Source organism: Boleophthalmus pectinirostris, unplaced genomic scaffold (genome assembly GCF_026225935.1).
Source record: "Boleophthalmus pectinirostris isolate CB_2022bp ecotype Guang Dong unplaced genomic scaffold, ASM2622593v1 HiC_scaffold_18, whole genome shotgun sequence".
NCBI classification, from domain to species: Eukaryota; Metazoa; Chordata; class Actinopteri; order Gobiiformes; family Gobiidae; genus Boleophthalmus; species Boleophthalmus pectinirostris.
The window spans coordinates 17,058,151-17,076,931 of NW_026571133.1; the positions used below are offsets into that span (position 1 = coordinate 17,058,151).

At 37.9% G+C, this 18,781-nt stretch overlaps 1 protein-coding gene across 1 annotated transcript in view; it reads right to left on the reverse strand.

Annotated features, from left to right (window-relative positions):
- The window catches only part of tafa5a (TAFA chemokine like family member 5a), a 138,878-nt gene that overhangs the window by 83,504 nt on the left and 36,593 nt on the right, over positions 1-18,781 (reverse strand). The gene's annotated exons all lie outside the window — the stretch shown is intronic.

Below are 18,781 nucleotides of genomic sequence, written 5' to 3' on the forward strand. Positions count from 1 at the left end.
TATAGCTGTTAACTTGAAAACTACCAGTTCATGACATCATAAGGTGGAACAGAGCATTTTGAGCTATGAAAATGTAGACTGGCTAATAATAAAGGATTACTCAAACTCGTGTGAATGAAACAAAACTCCTGGCATGTTTTGAGGGTTTTGATGTAACATTATAACACGGCTTAAAGCTCATAAGAGTCGATTTTTCATAATAAGGGACTTTTAAATAAATCATTGTAAGCATTCCAAGTGAATGATGGACATAGTTGTAAGACCTTGACACTGTAGATTTAAAAGCACTTTTTGTTCTGTTTAAATGTTTTTTAAAAATGTAAAAATACATTATTGGAACACAATAGTAAATTATGCATAAACTCCATTGTAAAAATGATATGTAGTTTGAGCCCATGTGCTCAAATAAATAAATAAATAAATAAATACATTATACATTTATCAAGGATGTCAAGTAACACTGATTTTTTGTAATATGTTCTTGGGAAAGTCAATAGAGCGTTAGACTGCAGTGCTAATTAACTATCACACTGACAAAGAAAGCCCTCACTATTGTGCAGTTAGCCTACTTCTTCTGCACGGAATGTCAGCTTGATGAACAGTGTACCACACCAGCTGCATGTCATATAATGTCTAATGGATGGTAAAAATATTCAATGAACTGTAGACATTTTTCAATATGAACTAAAGCACAATTCAAGGACTTTTGAGGACATATGGGTCTTGCAGTCTTGTGCTGTTCTAATACAAACAGCCAAAAGCGTCCCTGTGGCTCTGCCTGCAGACACAGGCTCATGCAGTTCACACACACCACAACATAAAGCCCACACACTACTAAACAAACACCGCAAAATCCTCTCTGCTGCTTTCTATTGTAGCCTTAAGGAACTGACAAGAACTATGCAAAAAGTAGGTTTGGTAAGAATGGCAACTTGGTGATATTAAACATGGCATTTTACTATACAATGGAGTACTGGTCAGTGATTATCCCCATTGGAGCAAATGAGAACTGTTCTAGTACCTTATACAGAAAATAAATTATGCAAATGTGAACATTTCGTTTGGATTGGATAAAAGCTCTGCTCCCACCAAAAAATTCAAGACATAATCTGAAAATCCAAAATGTGTCACTTTATAGGTCCTGTACTGGTCTCTCCACTACTTAAAGGATTTCCACATCATTACTTTTGTCTTTCATATATTTACATGTGATGTTTGATGTGCTGCACTATTAAAAAAAGTAATGTAAAAACGACTTGTCCAGAGAAAAAAAACTTGAGCATGAAACCAATAAAATGTGTTACCCAAATAAAGCCCCCCACATCCTCAGGCTATTAAATAAAATTTGATTTTGAACAGTTGAGTTGCTATGGTAATGGTTTGTGATATTCTAGGAGAGTTACAAAATATGTGTATGAGAATATTACTGACCTCTTAAAAAAAACTGGGTCACAATAAAACAGCTAGGGTAAAAATATAGTTTTAATGTTACAGAAAATATGCAATTGCATAAGATATTTACATTGAAAATAAAATATGTAACACATGCCCTAGACATGGTCCAATCCCTTTAGAACCAGATACTTGGACTGTGAAGAGACGAAACAGTAATCCCTTTTTCTGGACTGGCCTGATGCATTGTGGGAGAAATGTAAAAGTAGGCACCGCTTTACTAACGGGGCCTGGAGCTTGTGGCTGTGGTGCTATGATTTATCATGGGCCTTATCTGCGTCTGTTGTGGAGCAGTTGTCAGCCCGGCCGGCCAAATGTCTGATTAAAATGTATGTGACCACCCCAGAGTGAAATGAAAGCTCCGACAGCGCCACAAGATGGATTGGTGTGGCAGAACATAACGCCTTAATACCACATAATGTTATTGACATGCTCCTATGCTTTATTATTTCTCTGCTAGCTTCTCGGTGCATTACGATCACTCTGCCACGCACGGCCATTTGACAAGTGTCCAGCACAGTGGTGATTTGCAAATACTATTTTTTACCTCGTTTCAGATTCTCACTGTCACAAGCAAAAATAAGTAGATGTATTTTCATTTTACACAGTGTCTATCACAAAGAGCTCACAAGCAAACTTTAGCAAACACAGAACTCAAGTCAAGGTGAATTTTTCAATGGCATTATGTTGCTGTAGTGCTATGATAAACTGTACGCTAAAAACATAACATAACATTGTAACTTTATATCACTTATATATCCATATATAAAATCAAACTGAAGTCTACACCTCTATTGGTCAAACAGTGTCATAGTCAAAGGCGTGCTGCGTAATCAACCATAGCTGATGATAATAGCGACAGTTCAAATTCAATTAGTTCAATAATGTTTAATTACTTTTCACTAAGGGCTTTGATAATCATTAGTTTTAGAGGCGTCAGTCAATTCAACCAATTAATACAAAATGGGCTAGTTATAGTTTCAGTAAAGTCCATATAAATGGATGCCTCTTAAGCACTGCTTTACTTCATTACCTAATCTAATGCTGTTGCTGGTTCTCCAATTGTAGTGGTAACCATTTAGACCAGTGCCATATCAAATAACAAATACAAAACCAATATATCCCATGTTTACATAGTCCTCACAATGTTGTCTTTATGCTGTAACACAGGAAAGGTTAGTTATTTGACCAGACAGTTTATACCTGGTTTAGACCGTATTTAAGCCTTCATATCTAAACCAGGTTCAGTCTTGTTTTGTTTTTTTTTATTTTAAAAAGGTGTTTAGACATGTCTATAGGTTTCAGAATAATGAAAAATAGTACAGTTTCCATATTAATGATTTAAAATTAATTTTAATAGTGGAAAGTTCTCAAAAATAACAGGAATTTAAACCCCAAGTCCCAACTGAGGCCTGTCTCAAGACCTCTTTCTTTATGTAACCTTATGTAATCCTTTGTTTTAGATCATTTTTGATAAGATACACTCATTCAACCTGCCTGTAATTGAATTCCTTTGTACAGAGCCCTGACACTGTGAAAATCTGCAGTGCGCACAGAGGAGGGTGAAGAACGAGCAGGCCATGGCAGGGTACACTGCTCTTTCCACTCCAGCGGACCACGGAGGTTTGGGTCTGACTTTGGCGTTTCCTGGGGGCACGCTCTCGCTAGCAGAGCTAAAAATATGCAGTGTAAGGTGAGCCGTGTTAAATGCTGAAATATAAAAAGTATTGATTTGTGTATTAAGCAAACAATGCTGCCATGGTGCGTCTCTGAGGGGTTGTGTCCGAGTGTGATTTATTTATTAGGACAGGACATGAGCCAGTTCTTTCACTTCCCTACATAGACTTAATGGCAAAGGCTTGCTAACCTAAAACCAATTTCTTGCTTGAATCCCACTTAACCCAGAAACATGACTTAGCCGCTTGATGTAGCTGGAAAACAAGCTTTACATCATGTTGAGAATACATTGTCAGTGTTGAGAATGGAGTTAAGTGTGAAGAACATACAAATCTGATAAAAAAGCAAGTACATCTATGGATTCCAAAGCCATAAGGAACTAAGCTGGGGGTTGTGAGAAGATTTCAAAATATCACCTATTCATTAATTGAGTATCTTTTAGTAAAACTGGGTCTCATTACACAACAAATTCTTAATCAACACCATACACCGTATTTAAAGGTATATATTACACAGAATAGATTCTTGTGAGCTTTTAGCCATGTTATAATGTTGTTCCCTCATCAGAAACATATCTGGAGTTGTGATTTGTTTCATACACACATGTTTGAGTAGTTCTGCATTATTCTGTCTACATTTTCAAAGCTCAAAATGTTATGTTCCACCTTATGATGTCATATAGTGGTAGTTTTCAAGTTAACACTTACCTTTTACCTTTTGTTCAGTAGACTGGTAATCCCAGTTCTGAAATCATCCAATCAATTCTAGTGAAGGTATGTGGAGCACTTCCTGTATTACCACTTGACATCACAAGATGGGTGTTAAATATGTGTAAATTAAACAAAATTCTAGAGATTCTAAAGATTTGAGAACCCCTATTTTACATCAGAGTTGGATGATCTGGTATTTAGATTGCATTGCTTGCTAGAACATATGCAGGTAATTTATATATATATATATATGAAGCTTGGGTATTTCATCCTGGACAGTGGTTCCCACATTCACTAGTCCTCAGCCCCTTCCTTCCAGCTCACGTACAGTCTCATGGTGCTGGCTTTGGGATGGAACCCTCCATGCTTCCTCAGGAGCTTTTGTGTCTTAACATCTGTGGTCTGTATCTCCTCCTTTAGCCAGCTTAGGATTCCTGCTGGGTATGTGATCAGTGGCAGGGCATAGCTGTTTATTGCCAAACATGAAGCCAAAATATTCCCATAATACAATCAAATTACTGAAATTGCTTTCACTTGATCCAACATTTGGATCCAAATCATGTATTAGAACTAGCACAGTTACCTCTGAGCTTATGTTTTAAAAGGGTCTTTTAACCAGTTGGACAATGGAAAACATGCAAGCACTGCCCCAAGTCAAATACAGGCACCAAGACAAACCTCAAGCATCCAGACACACCAGTGAAAATCAGTGACTATTAAACTGACTCTGGAAAAAAGAGCCAGCCATGTTAGTGTTGAATCAGTGTGTGCCATTGGCCATAATAGTGCCAAAATAGGGGCATGGTTTTGCATAAAACAATAAAATACAGCAAGGACTAGATACAAGTCAATAAGACAAAATATAGGGTACTTGTTGCCTGCTGTTACAAAAATGTACTTTGCTGCAAAAATACACACTTTCTTACTTGTTATAGTAGTGGAATGTGAGAAAATGATGAATTGCTGAAATCTACCATTGTAAATCACGTTATAATAAGCCTCATGAAATAGGCATAGCTAATACTGGACATCCATTTACAGCCAGCATTGATGGAGTGACCAAAATTCATCATAAAGATAAAGCCCTGGGAGTATTAATAAGATATGAAGTATCTCATTGTGGCCTCTTTTTTGGACATATATTATCTGATAGCAACCCAGCCATAGGGGTCTCAGGAGTCTTATTCTCTGTGTCCAGGCGCCTTCACTCTGGAACACATTCCCTCCACACATAATAATAATCCCTCCTAACGTAATAATAATTATATGAAATTCCCAATCCTAGAGAAATGAGTTACATCAGGCTAAGCATCCAGCTAACCATTTAAAGGGCTCATCTTACACTATTTTCTGATCTATGTTATAATGTTTCCTCATCACAAACAGACCTGCAATTGGGTTTTGTTTCAATTATACATATTTAACTCACAAAGCCTGCATATTTAGACTGAGTTCTTCTCTAAAACGGGAAACACTCTGTTCCACCTTCTGATGTTGTCTGTTTATACGGGAAGTGCTCTACTGCAATTTCTGCTCTGGAATTACCATTTTCTATTAAACAAAAAAGGCAGCCATTAACTTGAAAACTACCTCTTAATGACATCACAAGGTTTAACAGAGCGTTTTGAGCTTTGGGGATCTTGACAGACTAATAAACCAGGATTACTCAAACGTGTAAATGAAACAAAACAACTCCAGGTATGTTTTTGATAAAGTAACATTATAACATGGTAATTTTAATTGTATTTTATTTGACATTTCATGGAGAAAGTCAACTGAAAATTAAGAATAAACGAATTATCAGAAAAGGAACAGTCTGTAAACACTATAAATACCAAATAACTCCTGACAAACCTAATCTTCTCCGCAGTGTCGCACAACTTGAGTACAGCCATGCTCATTTCTCTGTTCAATTTCCTTATATTTAATTGTAATCGGTTTAACAAGCGCGTCACGTTTTGAGCTGATAGGGCGCACAAAGATTAGTTGTCACCCACTTTGCTCAAGAAATATTGCACACTTTATGTCAAGGCAATGGTGAATACATTTGCAAATATTTAGTCTACTGCATTTTGATAGCATAACATTAGACAAATCAATAATACTCAAAAGAAAGAACTGACAAACAGAACAATTATAGCCTACATTTCTTATGGGACTTTGATACCAGGAACGCCAATGCTTTTGTCCAATCATGCCTGTACGATTTTCTGCCGCATTCACTTGTAATTAAAATAATATCAACTTCCTGCATGGTTTAATGGGGTTTTCATAATGAAGCTGGAGGCCCCTTTTCTTTACTCTGACCTTGCATGAGGCACAAAAAGAATGGCTTTTTCCCACGAGGCCCCGCTTTCCCTGGCGCTACTGTTTTAGCATAATGAACTCTGCTTAATAACAGGATGTTGGCATGAAACAATGAATGATCATCAATTAAAACGGCAAGAGAGAGGCAAAACAAATGACCCCCGTAACCTGTGGTAACGCCGGAAACGTCTCAGGCACCCACCCACGCGCACATCACGGACCAATGCTACATCATGACTGCAATTAAGCACATTTGGCTTCCCCTGGAGGACGCAGCACAGTGGGGTAATGATGATAAGGTGAAGTTCGGTAAATGTTGCGGTGCTTTTAGCGACTAAAGACCTCTGGGTGAAACTCCCATCACTCCTTGCTGCGTGCACCCTTGGGGGACAGGAACACGGTAGGGTATGTCAGAGTCAGTTAGGTGCTTGATCACGCCTGGCTTTGGTTTAATGGAGGAGAATGTGAGATAATAAAAGAGATGTTAGTAAGTGTTCAGTCTGTGTGTAGCCATGTATTTTATGTCATTTTGTATGGTAACGGTGGTGCTAATTTTTAGAATTAATGGACTTTTGTTTCATTTGTAACTGGGTGCATGCAAATATTCCTTAAACTGAGAGAAATTATACAACTATATATCTGAGGTAGTTATGTTGTTTACATCCAACGCTACACCTGATTTTTTTTATAGGTATCTGAGAAAAAATAGTCGTCCCCAGTACAGATAAATTGTATAAGCAAGTATTGAGCTCAAAATATGTCAGCCTTGTGTTGTCTCTATCTAATTAGAAAGTGTTTTATTGTCCGCTTATCAGGAAATGCTCATTTGCCTGCTAATAGCTTTACAGTCACAGCAAAACTTGGCGCTGGTCACTGTGAGTTGTCAAAAGTGATAATAAATTTATCAATGTGAATAATTAAAATGTTCAGAATGCATAAGATAAGTAAAGAATTACTTTGAACTTGTTCTGTTTTCACATGTTGAAGAAAATGTTATTTTCTTAATCTATTTTATAATGTTTTCTCATCACTAACATATTTTGTTTCGTTCACACAAAACACACAAATCCTGCATATTTAGGCTGAGTTCTTCTCTAAAACAGAAAACAAACATATGTGAATGAAACAAAACACAAGTCAAAGTATGTTAGAATGTTAACAACATTCTAGTATGGCTTACAGCTCACAGGAGTCAGTTTTACAAAGAACAGTCAAGGTACACATTGAGTATATGTTCAGATCTAAATTAATATACAAACATGAGTAAGTATAAGTTGTTTTATGTCTCCAAAATGCTTCTGAAGCTAAATGTATATTTGCATACATTTTCACATATTCAACATATCGACGGCTATATGTGACTGTATGTAAATAATTGGTCACAAAGCCAAAGGATTGTAATATAAAGAAATCAAAATCTAAAAGAAGAAATCAAAACTACACAGGCTGCCCAACATTGCAATCATGCCTTATATGTTGTAACTGAAATTCCCTACTTCGTTGAACAATTTTTCAGCAAATAGTTCCCTTCTGTTTGCACCTATCCTTTTATTCCTCTCCCCCACAGCCTCACAGCAGGAGCGGCTGTCTCTACGACCACTCTCGCTTTTCACCCAAGAAAGACATCAATTGAAGCAAATGGAAAAGTCTACGCACACTGGTATTTTTGAATGTGAGCAATGGGAAATTGGACAAAAAGCTGGAAACCTTTAGTAAAAGCACAAAACTGTGTAAATTGGTCTCGGATTTTTGCACTTGAGCCTCTGTTTGCACCTTTGTAAACCATTAGTTTGGGCTATTCACATGTCAAGAAGCAAGGAGGAAAAACAAAGCAAAACAAAAACACACAGAATTGGACCCACAACCTCTACTTTACCCCATTTACACCCCACTGCCCCAAATTACAACACTAATCTACCCATTCTCTATCTAAACCAATGTGTTGTATAAATGAACACACATCATGCTCCCTAATAAATATAACTGTGATTAGTGTAATTATAATGATTGTACAACGCTGCCTCCTAATTCACACAAACTAATTAATGATACTGAATAATGTTATCTGTAGTGAAATTACTATGAGATAAATAGCCATTCAACCTGAACCAATTCATCACCTGCTAAAATTCAAGTCTATAAAAACGAATGTAGGTAAACTATGCTGACAAATGAGTTGCTATTTGAAAAGCCACTGCAAGGACACACTCGCAGCTGAAGAAGGCACACAATTTTTTATTTTGCAACAATTGCATGGGAGAGTTCAAAAACTCACTAAATTTTGCCCAAAATTCAGAAGTGCCAAAAAATTTGATAAAATCTGTTTGGCATAAGTGGACATAAAAAACTGGCACAACAGCGCCTCCGGCAAAAGTCAAAATACATTGCACCTATGGGAGCCGTCTCAACGTAAACTTTGTCATAGAGCCACGAAATTCGGTTCACACATTCGTCATGTGAAGACAAACAAAAATTGTTTCTATGGCCACACTAAGTTGGCCATGTTGGATTGAAATATTCTAAATGCTGACACACTCCTGTAGGTGCTTCACCCACAGGGCTGAAAATAAATGCACATCATGTAGAGAAGTGGGGCATCAAAAGTTATCCATTGTATTTTGTTAACTGTCACAGTTTACCAGTGGTGAAGCCACAAATTTCATTCAGATTTTTTTATTTTTTTATTTACCAATGTCAAAATTTACTTGGCATTCGCACATACAAGCTCTGATTGGCCTCAAATTTGAATCACTTGTAAAACTTTCTTACCAAAACCTACTAATTGTGACACAAACAAAAATGGTGTGATAGTTCCCCCTACAGAACACAACAAAATTTTGAATGTAAAATGTGAAAGAACATGAAATTTGGCACAATGATTCTTCAGGTCACCCACAATCAAAAAAGTTAATGGGGCCAAGGTCGGCCAACAAATACATGAATACATTTGATTGCTAAAGTTTTATATGAATAAATCAAGTTTGGAGTGCACCTTTAGTGACTCTTGGAGGTGACGCAACAGCGCACATAGGTCATGGTTCAGTGTACACTTGTCATGATATCTCCAAACCATTTCTTGGCTAACCAGCAGGAGGAGTTCTTGCTCACACTATTGTCAGCCACATCGATCTTGAGATCTTCTGGAGAGTAGTGATCTCAGTCTGTTCTGGATCAGACACATGATCCTATTTCACACTTGAGCCGGTCTCATCACTTAGTTCCATCTCAAACCACACAGGTGCAGTCAGGTTCCTCAGGTTTGGAGGACATGTGGTGGTCCTCTTAAGGAGAGCTCAAATTTCCAAAGGACAGAGAAGACCCTGGTCTCTCGAGTGAAGCTCCATAGGACTGGGTGATTGCCATCAGATCATGGGCACCTTGGACATATTCACTGTCATGGTTGATCAGGTGTTCTGTTGTTATAAACGGATCTCTCAGTGCCTGGTCGAGAGTGAGCCTCTTAATCCAATGAGATTCATTTGGTCTTCTGATATTTTGTTATTAGGTTCTTTTTTCAGACCTAGAGTTTTGTTTCATACCTGACAGCTTGGAGTGAGCCTCTTCTCAGTATTGACCTGGAAAAGAAAATGAAGAAAAACCTTGTCCAGGTCCAAGATGGCATCTTCATTCTCATCATCAGTATGTAACATTATGGCTTTTTCGAGATCTGAAAACTGGTTCAATTCACACTCAGAGACCTCAGTGTGTTTCCAGTTTGTGGCCTGGTAGTCAACAGGGCTCTTGAATCTCCATTGGCTAGTAGTTTGGAGAAAGTATTTATGAGAGTAAATACTTCTCTGGAGTATCTCATCATTAGGTTGTCCAAGGAGATGGATTATGGTCCTCAGGTGGTCATAGGAGGACAGGACTTAGGCTGGCAGCCTAAGAGACTCTCTTAGGCCTACATCTCCAGGGCCTCGGACAGGGGAGCACCCAGGGTCACTTCAGGAGCATGATATGTGTCACACATCATGTGCATACCCTGTTCCAGGTATGAGAAGTGGCCTCCAGAGCCAAAATCGATCAACTTTACTTCAAATGGGTCCAAATCAGGTTTTAAGTCACCATGAAGGACTCAGCTTCCTTCAGTGCTTTAAAAGCTCCAAGGAGCTGTTGGGCAACAGGCCTCAGCTCACTCAGGACAGTCTGTGCAGAGCTCATGGAGGCTGCAGTCCAGTATTTCATACACGATGGAGTGGCACTTCTCACAAGTGAAGTGCTCAATGTGCTTGTCTCCATGGAGAAGTTATTGCTCTCTGGAATGTTTCATAGTATGGCATTAAACCTTTCTATCTTCATGGAGACCAAACCAGACCAAATTACAAGTCAGATCTGTGGAGCGACAACCCTGCTCACAGTCATAATCCCTGTTTTTCTAGGTATTTTTGAGCTATAAAACCAACTGTAACTGAATAAATGGAAGGTGGAGCTGTTTAATGTCATACTGTGGAACATTCCAGGCAGAGCAATACAATATCCATAGAAACAAGCATGTGACGGACCTACAACCAAAAAGTTGCGTAGTGCACCTTTTAAATGATGCCATCAACAATGCAATGCCTTACATTTAGGCCTGTCACAATAACACATTTTGAAATACGATATTGTTGAAGAAAATATAGACGATAAACGATAATACTGAAATACTGCCGTGATCATTTGAAAGCAGAGTCATCCCCAAAAAATTATAAATAAATGCATTGCAGAATGAAATACTTATTTAGTTAGTAAACGTATAAGATCACTATTCAACCCTCTACTGCCCAAATCTAATCATACAACAGATAAATTACAAAAATACCCCATCTAGTACAAAGAAAGTGTACCCAAGATAACTATTAATCCCCCCAAATTGTTGTTCCATTTAACATGAATGAAAAATCGATATAGTATTTATCAGAACAGGCCTACTTATATCTCCCAGTTAGTCTGTAATGTAGTAATGCAGCAATAACAAGGCATATTTACGACTGTACTACACATACTTTGTCTGTTTGCGTATAGTGGGCGGTTGAAGGCACAATAAATGCAGATGATCATTATGCACATCAGATACAGGGGTGAAGGGGAAAGAACACATGAAAACAGACCATTGTCACATAAAACCTGTGCTTTTGCTACTACTGGATTAGCTCTTTCTCTTTAGAGTAAAATGTTTAGAGCGTATAGTTTGCAAAAATGCATACTGTTCCATGGTTTTCCTCAAATTTGCATCTCTAATTTCCTTATTTCCAATTATCTTTCTCAATTGTGTAAATGGGCATATTTTTATATAGCTCGCTCTGCATTTTTAAAGATGCACTTTGTAACTTTTCTGTTGGATTCTGCTTGTCTCCAGGTACTAAAAAATACTTTAAAAGCGTTCATGTATTCTAATTATTGGCAGGGTTGTCGCTCCACAGATATGCCCTGTAACTTGGGTTGGTGATATCACCTACTTGTCGCCATAGAGATAGAGAGAGATAGAGAGAGAGATAGTTGGAATAAGCAATACCATGGAAGGGACTGTAACAATACTACTGCAATACTGGTCAAAGTACTGCTGTCATTTGTACAACTGCAAAAAAAAAAAAAAAGATATCAGACATTGAATATACACAATGTCTCAACTCAAAGTTTAGTTTGTATCCACTGCTATGTTGCCTGTGCACTTAGCGTGACCCACACTTTTCAGCTGATGCGTGTAAATCTGCCCACAACATGGCCACATTTGCCCAAAATCCGATCGGACAAATGCTGTAACCACTAAGATATTCCGGTCAGCGCCCAAAAGATCGGCGGGCCACATTTCCGTTTTTTTACTTCCCACTGACCCGACTATAACCTCTTATTTTAGCTGCTTTTAAATGTTAAAGTCAACCAAATCCATTAGCAGGTGAACCTTACAGAGAGCTTAAATGTGAAAGACCACAAACTTTGCTCTATCATGACTTGAAAAATACACTGATACCTGGCACAAAGACCAAATATGTAAAGTGCACAATAAGAGAGGAAATATAAAATGTAAATGGATAAAAACTTACTGAAGAAATATATAACAGCTGTATGTAGCAAAATGTTTAAGAGATTTAAATCTTAATGCCACACTGTTATAGTTCAGTTTAAAGATGCACTATGTAACTTTTCTGACGTCACCAACTTGTCTCCATGAGATGTAAATGGCTATATCCATGGAGACAATGAATGAATACAGAAAAGATAAGTGTAATACTGTGAAACATTGCACACTAAGCAATAACCTCTCCATGGAGACCAGAAAGACATTTTACATAGTGGACCTTTACGTTGTTTGACAGTTAACTTATGTCCTATAACAAATATAATGCAATACAATGAATGGATTCAGATAAAAGTAGAACAAATGTGCTCTGTTGAATTCGTTCAGGATTGCTTGTGTGATTTTCTGAAACATTTGGCAAAGCACTATAGCCAAGGTGAGCAGGGCAGGGGATAGCTCTTCAGTGTTTAATTATTTAAAGTTCAGAGTCGATATACAGAGGCATCCCCGGTCCCACAGAGGAACACTGTGGTTTGTTATCGTGTGAATAAATGGACCAACTCAATTTGTTCCCTGTAACTGCACATGAGAAAGATCCAACTAAACTAACTACAGCACAGAGCCTTCAAGGAGAACACAATAACCACTAATGGGTTTAGCTAAATTGTCATAACTAGATAATCTGTGCTTGAGCTTCTACAGGACAGTTTTGGGATATATTATTAGCTTACATTGGTCAATAACTATCTTGGGGGGCAAATAGGTTGGCCGTTGCACTGCAATTATTCAAATTATATTAAAAAAATTAAGGCTCATGTCAAAAGAAGAATCACAGTTTATTGAAAAATGTATGTGAAGAAAATGCTAATAGACATGTTTTTTTGTTTTGTTTTGTTTTTTGTTTTTTTGCATGTATTTAGAGGATTACTCACGAGAATCCACCTTGAGATGCTCTCGCAGTATGGTTTAAATTCGACCCGAGCAGTGGTCCCCCCAATCACAGGGCTTCTATGAGCATGGGGAGGTGTTTCACACAACAAGACAACAACCCCAAGTGCCAGGTCTACACGGTGCAAAACAAACATGGTGGCACCGGCGGATGGTGGCATGCAGCACCCTTAATGTGCAAATTTGTATTGCAAAAAGCCTAAATTCGTTTATCGACATCTTCCCTCTCCAACACAACACTTGTTTTGGTCTTACTTGGTGCAAGTTGGATATGTCATTTTGACAGGTTTACCATGATTGTCTAAAAAGTGGGTGGGCACTGAATTAGATCGAAGGATTCTGACTAATTTTTCTAAACGCTTTCAGTGAGAGCTGTTCCAGATGGATAATGTGTAGAACTCAGTTCAAAGTGATGCACATATTAATCTGGCAGGTTAGGGGGCATTATCCATATACAGCAGATGTCCTTTGCTTTGGAATACATGTTTTGCATGGATTGTAAAAGTTTTTGAAAATGTGCAAAAACTCTAGTAGGCTAGAGGCTACTTTTACAAAAAAGGGCTGACAGTGAAACGGTTAAGTCCAAGTTTGGTTGGACTCAATGACACACTCAAATACATGAGTGAATAATTGTATTCTATATATAACATTATTGCGTTATCAGTTACCACATGGCCTCTTTAAAAAATAAATAAAAAAGGCATTGCTGACATAAGAGACATGCCAAAAGACCAGATTCAAGCTTATTTGACAGACAGCCTGTGCCTGAGGTGTTTGAAGTTGGCAGACACAACAAACTGAAAGTGAATATTTTCTTAAGCATGGTAAAAACAGAGGTGGTAAGCAGTTGTTGTGATAGAGCCGATGAGGAGCGAGTGACTGGGCCCACAGGGAGCCTCACTTTCACTGATGGGTGTCAGCGTTTGGCTGTTGTTCAGGTCAACCACTCCCTCCGAGACCTTGCATCAATAAGGAATGAAACGCACGCCAAGAAGATTACATAACAATTTTACAAGCCTGTTATTTTTGAATGCTTCAACCATGCTGCACTGCTAGTGGTACACCTGGTACTCCTTTTCCCTGAAGTGTTAAGTAATTTGGGGCAACACGACGGCTCACCAAGCAGAGCACGTAGCAGCAAATCATAGTGGTTCAAGCCTGATTCTGTGTGCACGACTACTACTATGAAACAGCCAGAAATCCTGATCAACAGTAATCAGTGCAAATTAAACTTTGAAATTTGACATCATACGCAGGTAACTAAGCATGTCCATTTGAAAAGAAGGGAGTGCAAAGCAGTCCTTTTACAGAAATGAACTGTTTTTGAGTCGCCATTTCACAAGAAAGAATAGGTGATAGTAAGGTACTTTTTATTATCCCCATATGTGTTCCCTGCATTTGACTCTTCCTTCAGTGATGCTGGGCCGACCTGTCTGAAGCAGCAGGCGCAACAAACAGCAGATAAAATCAAAGAACAAAGATAAACCAAAATGGCAGATACAGCCAAAGTAGAGCTTGGCCTCTGCACCACTGGGGAAACATAGATGGGACACAAAACTTATTGAGAAGGGAGACTGAGAGCTATTAACACAACTGTCACAGAAGAAAGAAAGACAATAACATTGTTCTAAAGGTATAAAGGTGTAGGTAGTTCACTTCGGCACTTTAAACTTAACATTTTGCAAGCACAAAATGTCATATTGAATTAGTATTCAGTATGGTGCACATGCTGCTTGTGGTAGGCTGTTAATACACAGCAAATAACATGAAATTGTACATCCCAAGAAGAGATCATTCTGCCATTTGATGTAGGGGTTAGTTTTATTTTATTTATTTTTTTTCTAAATTAATTTAGTCTTAGACAAAATTTATTGATCCACAATGGGGATTATTAGGACACTGTAGCTCATCACAATATATTATAATAACAAACAGCAAAAATATAAATGGCAATAACAAATTTCAAAATAAGTAGCAAAACAACAAGAACCTGGTGTCAAATAAGGCACAATTAAATAAATGTATATGTACAATTAAAAACAATAATAATCATAAAACTGCATAAATTGGCAAGAAATCATAATAATGTTATAATATTTAAAATCTATACTAGTATAACCACCCAAAGCTTTAAATCAGAAGTAAAAAGCCTTACTCCAGATTGATTCAAAAGCCTGGCAAAAAGAACATAGACCCTTTCCCCTTGACCACTATTTCAGCAGCACTAGTTAATCAAAAGTTTCTCTCCAAAATTAGGTGAAAAAAAATTTGCTAATTAGCAGAATTTCTACCAAAAATGAACCAACTACCAGAGAGCCTGGGTTTTTTGTGCCAAACATGAATCTGACCATTGTAACTATGTGAGCCTTGTGCCACGATTAGCAGCTTAGCCAATTACATGTAACCCATCAGTGAACTAATAAACGTCATTCAGACAGTGAGCGAGGCATGGGGCTGTCTCTTCATCCAGACTTCACCATAGTAATTTGGGCTTCGAAATAAGGATGTCACATGTGTCAGAGCCAAAGAAGGAAGTGATGGACAGAGGGGGAAAGAGAGAGCGAGATTGGGGAGAAAATATGGCAGATGAAAGGACGAAATGAGACAAAAGACAGTAAGGCCGTCAAAGTAAGTGAGTGGTCCAAGCTGTGACCCTATAGTTATTCCGAAGGGTTTATCTCTCCTCTCTCTGTCTCTACATTAAGCTGAGTAGAGATGATTGTGCTTGAAAGGCCTTTTTCTCCTAATCAACTGACAGCAGACTGACAATGAGAAAACTGAGCCATCGTACAGCGCCATTGTACCCGAGGTGCTACTCACACATTCCCACATACTGTGCCAAGGAGACACAGCAGAGAGGATACTCAGATAGGCTAATGATTGAAGAGAGGGGTACTGTTAGAAATGTCTTTTGTGCTTTACACTTTAAAACCACCCACTGTCAACCCCACGGAACAGTTACCTCCCAATGAATTATAAAAAGTGTCAGCATAGATCAATGAGAGTTTCTTCTAGTCTTTTTAAGAAAGAATCTGCTATACCTGCAACTTAAATTATACTGAAATGTGTATGTTTTTTTGTTAAACAGAAGAGTTAAACAAAAGAGTAATTCAGTGAAGTAAAGCAATCTTCATTTCAAGGTTGCTTCTGAGTATCAGAAAAGTGCAACAATGGAATTATGAAAATTGTCAGAGTGAAGCCATTAGTTTCTTCTAGTCTTCTTAAGAAAGCATCAGTTATCACAGCATCTTAAATTATTTTCTTTTAGTTAAGTGTGTTTGTGTGTTTTGTTAAACTGTTTAAACAAAATCAAAGCAAAGAGTAATTCAGTAGAATAAAGCGATCTTCATTTCAAGGTGGATGATTTGGACCTCGCTACAGGCAATCTTTACGCTGCTAAAGACTTGGGCAAAACACTCTACCCTCTTTACTAAATCAACAATAAATATACAAGGTTGTGATTAATGCAAGATGGTGCCAAAGGAAAGCTGTGGCTACACAAGAATCTACCAAGTATGAATCATGAGTGAATGTAGTATCAAAAAAGTGCTATGCAAGACAGTGGAATTATTACTCCTAATAAATCAACAGTTAAATGGGAGAGTGAGCATTAGTCTCCCATTGTTTGTCCTTAATTGTCATGCTTTAGATGAATTCTTCTGGCGCCTGCTGGGCCCAGTTGAATGTGAAAGACAAGCTGCCTCACTCACTCCACTGCTTCTCTTAGTCTTAATTTTAAACCAGGGAGACACAATTGCCCTTGTGCAGCTTTGAGGCTAAATTAGACCATGTGGCCAGCAATGTGATGCCCATTATAAAGGTCACATTTAAAATCTAAATAAAGGACCCCTCTATTGCCAGCTGTTCCCCACCAATGTCCCATCCATCTGAATTAACTCTAACCTTTACCTTTTATATGTGGTATGGAAATAGCAGCGCACCATGAGACAAATATCCCTGCAGCCAGACAGATCTGCATGCAAGATTAAGTAGCTTCAACCCTATAAGGTGCATATACGCATGTGCTTGGTCATGAAGGAATCTGCAGGCCCTTTCCGTATTGCTCCTTGAAATGACCTTTCTATAAACTGAAAATATCACAAAGAGGTCATGTTTTCACTATAATACCAGGATTGCAGGTACATTCTCTATCTAGAGCTGCCACAAAGTTGTCTGTTTTTGACTTAAAGGTGCACTGCGTAACATTTATAGTGGATGGTGCGCCACCAGCTTGTCATTGTGGAAATGTTACTGCTTTGTCTTGAATGCTCCACAGTATAGATTGAACCTGTCTATCACAAGGGAGGCAAGCAGGTAACAGCCCTACGCTATATTACAGTTCAGATCTGTGGAGTGTCGTGCCTATTCACAGAAGGCATTATTAGTATTTTTGAGCAACAGAAACACCCATGATGAATAAATGCTATGGATATGTTTAATGTCATACCGTGGAACATTCCAGGGAAAGCAATAACATCTCCATGCAAACAACCAGCCAGAAGTTGCATAGTGTTTCATTTGGTGTTTTCTATTTAAAAAAAAAAAAAAAAAAAGTCTAGATATGCAGAATTTGTGTTAAACATGTGTGAATGAAACACATCTCCAGGTATGATTTTGATGAATAAATAACATTGTGACATAGATCAGAATATAGTGTAATATGGGCTCTTTCCTGTCCATCTATTCTACAACTTCAATGCAAGAACATAAAGTTTATAGGCTCCAGCCACCCACAGAATGTAATGAGCATGAGAAAAAGAAAATAACATGCATTTACTTGTATGTTCTAAAAAAGCATCACAACAAGTAAACAATTCAATGCAAATGTGTAAAGAACATACACAGTGCTACAGCTCATTGACTAACAGTGGCATCAGTTGTACTTGTCCACACAGATTGTGGCAAGGCAGTGAAGCAGAGCACACTCCTGTTGTGATCACAGCTTCTCCGCCTGAACACCTTAGACTACAGGCCCCTTGTGTAAAACTGTAATTAGTGCCTTATAGCGGCACGATTGTTTCTTCTCTCGTAGCATTACAGGGGCATAATTACACTCAATGGATCATGAACATGCTAAATGATCATATACTGTACACCATGCACCGTGTTACAGGCGGACATAAAAATAAGAATGCAGAAAATAGTAAAATTGGTGGCATATTAAATATGGGCTGAACTAGGAGGCCATTAATAGAAATATTCCCTCGGGCCCTTTCCTCTCGCTGCTTCTGTAATTGGGTTACTTAACAACTACCTGAATCTTATAAAGATGAGCGTTTTGTTCAGCTAAACTTGAATCATCGGGTTTACTAAGAGGTGCTCATTTTTTGCTTGTGGAAGATCAGAAAATAGTAACCTTAGTGCAAGAATAACAAAACGGAGAAATAAACATTTCTCTTCATGAATATGGCATTGAATCTGCAAGGACACCATGAAGTAATTTATGGAAAAAGCATTTAATTTAACATAACTTTAATTAAAATATAATTTAATTATGTTACAGAAACAAGAGATGGAAATGTCAATTTCTATTATAGTTAAATGGTCTTAATACACAGTATAATTCAGGAACAGTTATAAATCAGGTACACTTTCAAAATAAGAGCATGTGACCAGAAATGTTTTGTGTAATACCTCAGTCGTCCAACATTCAATTTTGTCAACTTACATAGAACTTTATTAATACTGG